Source organism: Eptatretus burgeri, chromosome 15 (assembly GCF_056783735.1).
Source record: "Eptatretus burgeri isolate ZD-2024b chromosome 15, Ebu_testis_v1, whole genome shotgun sequence".
Classification (NCBI taxonomy): Eukaryota; Metazoa; Chordata; class Myxini; order Myxiniformes; family Myxinidae; genus Eptatretus; species Eptatretus burgeri.
In genome coordinates, this window is record NC_140975.1 from 8,113,641 (window position 1) to 8,117,702 (window position 4,062).

General features: G+C 35.5%; 1 long non-coding RNA gene across 1 annotated transcript; it reads right to left on the reverse strand.

Annotated features, from left to right (window-relative positions):
• Positions 1 to 453: 453 nt before the first annotated feature.
• Positions 454 to 2,620, reverse strand: LOC147011447 (uncharacterized). Its single transcript, XR_015051761.1, has 2 exons — positions 1,409 to 2,620; positions 454 to 1,311 (listed from the first exon to the last, which is right to left on the reverse strand). It is a non-coding gene; the product is annotated as an uncharacterized LOC147011447 (long non-coding RNA).
• Between the last annotated feature and the right edge of the window lie 1,442 nt (positions 2,621 to 4,062).

A 4,062-nucleotide genomic window follows, 5' to 3' on the forward strand; every position in this document is an offset into this window, starting at 1 on the left:
AGTCAAGGCTTAACTTTTGTTTGTGTGTGTGTGTGTAATGGGAGCAATAGGTTGGCGCTTCACTCCCTCCTACTATACACCGTTGTGGACACTCGAGGGCCAAGTCCGAGGTGTATAACAGTATATAATGTGTGTCAAGGGGGACGTTCTTAGATCTGTGAACCCCAAACACAGAATCCTCAACTGAATAGTCAAGGCTTAACTTTTGTTTGTTGATGTGTATGTGTGTGTGTGTCCCAACCCTCACATTCAAAATCTCAACCCCAACCCTCACATTCAAAATCTCAACCCTAACTCAATCCTCGCCCAACACAATGTCTTTTTCAAAATGAGATTTCCACCTATATATATATATTTTTACGTTTTTTTTTTCTTCTTCCAATTCTGTCTTTTAAGGCTTTCAGGTTTGATGACGTAGAAAGGGGGAGTAAGCCTGCACTTTCTTCCCAGAACTTTCTTGATCTTGCTCCCATCAAGCACCATCCGACAAAGAACTACATCGATAGGTTTAGATCCCAAAGAGTGATAGCAACTCCAAAAGTCTCCAAAATATAAATAAATAAAATAATAATAATAATAAATAAATAAATAAATAAATAAAAGCCCCCAAAAAAGTTTCAAGTGTCCAACATAAACCCAACTTTCCAAGTCTTCAAGGTATAACCACATTCCCGTTGAGTTTCCAAGATATGTATCACATTGTGAGTTATCAATCCAGAACCCACATTTCAAGTATTCAAAGTAAAACCAACTTACAAAGTCTCTTAAGGATAACTCATTTACTGATTTTTTCAAAATTTGTGAGTCTCCAAGGTAGGCCCCATATTTAGAACCATCTTGGCAGAACCCTTTTCCTGAGTCTCCAAGGTAGTTATTTAAACCATCAAGGCAGAACTCATTTACTGATTTTTTCAAAATTTGTGAGTCTCCAAGGTAGGCCCCATATTTAGAACCATCTTGGCAGAACCCTTTTCCTGAGTCTCCAAGGTAGTTATTTAAACCATCAAGGTAGAACTCATTTACTGATTTTTTCAAAATTTGTGAGTCTCCAAGGTAAAACTTGTATTCTGGCTCATCAAGGTATAACTTGTTCAGTGGGTATTGTCTTGATAACTCACAATGAGTACTATTGCTGTAAAACTCTTTTTCAGGATTTTGCTGGTCTCCAAGGTATAACTCTTTGGTTGGGTCATCAAGGACGAACTCGTTCTGTGGGTCTTGGTCGCTCATAAGGTCTTCAACCAAGCCAACAATTTCGCCCCAAGTTGTAGCAAAAGCAGTATTTTCATTTCGTATTTCATACACAATTTCCTGTGAGAGAAAATAATAATGTATTAATTAAGTTATTTAATTATTAAATGAGTATGCTTCAATCAAAGTTTGAAAATAGGAAAATAAAAAATCTTACCTCAATAGATAAGAGGTTTGAATCCAGTTCATCAACTTGAAGGTTTAGTTCCATAGAAGACAGAGAGTTCCAAGGAACACCAAAGTCATCCCACTCAAGGTCTTCAACCAAGCCAACAATTTCCCCCAAGTTGTAGCAAAAGCAGTATTTTCAGATACAATTTCCTGTGAGAGAAAATAATAATGTATTAATTAAGTTATTTAATTATTAAATGAGTATGCTTCAATCAAAGTTTGAAAATAGGAAAATAAAAAATCTTACCTCAATAGATAAGAGGTTTGAATCCAGTTCATCAACTTGAAGGTTTAGTTCCATAGAAGACAGAGAGTTTGAGACAAGCACACAGAACACCATTGCCAGCAAGAACAAATGTTTAAAATGGAGCCTGGGTTTGAAGCTTTTATAGAGAAAGACTGGTGGGTGTGGTTTCCTTTGGAAATTCCCTGGGCAAGCCTAGGCAAGCCTTCATTGGGAAATTTTTCAAAACCATAACATCCTGTAATTTTCTAGTGATTTCTTTGTGAGTCAGAGATGAACTGGAAATGATGTAAGAGTGGGCGGGGCTTAGCAAAAGTAGGCGGAGCTTAGGAAAAGTGGGCGTGGCTTAGAAAAAATACCTTATGAAAAGTGGGCGGAGCTTAGCAAAAGTGGGCGGGGCTTAGGAAAAGTGGGCGTGGCTTAGGAAAAATACCTTATGAAAAGTGGGCGGAGCTTAGCAAAAGTGGGCGGAGCTTAGGAAAAGTGGGCGTGGCTTAGAAAAAATACCTTATGAAAAGTGGGCGGAGCTTAGCAAAAGTGGGCGGAGCTTAGGAAAAGTGGGCGGGGCTTAACAAAAAATAACCTGTGGCTCAGGAGGTGGTCAAACAAGAGCATTAAGAGAAGTTTATCATTTCGTAATGGCACAAATGGGGTATCTTAAAAAATATAAAGATTCAAATGTTTTGTTTGTCAATATTTTAGATGGGGATTATTGTGCAAAGAAAATTAAACTATTGAAGGAATTTGAGAATGAACAAATCTTTATAGGTTCAATGAGTGAGCTGTTCAACCCCCAGGTGTTCAATTCAATGAGGTTCAACCTCCAGGTTAAAAGGGGGGACAAATAAATATACCTTGGGATAAAAAGGGGATTTATTTTTAGGGAAAAAAAATATAAATCGCTGAAAATCCCCCATTCATTTACATGGGGAAAAGTGAGCCAGAATCAGTATTCTTACCCTACTCATATGTATATGTAAATATATATGTATATATATATATATATATATATATATATATATATATATATATATATATATATATATATATATATATATATATATATATATATATATTTCTATACACATATGTATATGTAAATATATATATATATATATATATATATATATATATATATATATATATATATATATATATATATATATATATATATATATATATATATATATATATATATATATATATATGTAAATATATACATATATATGAATATCTCCATCTATATATATATATATATATATATATATATATATATATATACATACATACACATATATATCTAGAAGATCTACTATACTAAAAAAATAGAATATGTTTGTTTGTATGTATGTGTGTGTATTTGTTCGTCCTTTATAGGCGGCCGAACCGTTGGATGGAATGAGATGAAACTTGGCATGAGTGATCCTTGGGACATGAGAACGGACATGTGGGGGTGGGGGGTCAAGTTCAAGATCAAAGGTCATGGGGTCAAGGGGTCAAGGTCACCGGGTAACTTCAATTTCTCAATTTCATCCGATCGAGACGTGACCAACGCCATTCGACAGATAATCAAAATTAGTACTGAAGGACCAATTTTATGCCCCGTCTGTGACGGGGTTTCGGCTAGTGTTCCACTAAAATTTAAACCATTTTAAAATGCCATTAACTGAGTGTTATTTGCTCTCAAATAATTACGGGACTGCCAACATCAGACAGGACAACTCATAAACGTTCTGATATTTTCTTTTCTCCAGGTTGATTGTTTGACAAAGTGTTCATGATGAAATGATATCATGACTAATTCTTCAGTTATGCTTTTCAGACATATTGGAACCAAATTTCCTGATCGTAAAACTGTTTGATGAGCTGCTTCTAATGATGCAATGTTATCGGTGGATTAATACCAAGAGGTTATAAGCATTTCGAGCTGTATAACTATTTGTGGGACAAACTATATTACAGACACCTTTCAAATTACGTCATCAAGAGAGTAATTTTTTCAACTATAATGTGATTATACAAGGTTCGAACTTTGGAATAAGCAACAGAAACCATTTTACTGTCTTCTTTTTGGGGGTCATTCTATCGCGTTCTCATCTGAGCATTTGCTTTACCACGCCGTGACCCATGCCTGGTTCGAATCCCACGTGCTGTGTTGGATTGTCTTAGTGTCCTCATGATTCATGTGAAGTTAGATTAATGCTTCCTAGCAGGAACTTGTAATTCGTGTCATGTCCTCTCTGATTACTGCAGAGAGTAACGAGCGGTATTGATGAGTCATTCTGATCATGAACTGAAAAAGTCACAACAGGTGTGGGTTTCACAAAATGGGAATTCGAATTTACTTTGAAAAAACGAAACTCAAAACACATTCCCAAATGTAGCCAAAGGTGAAA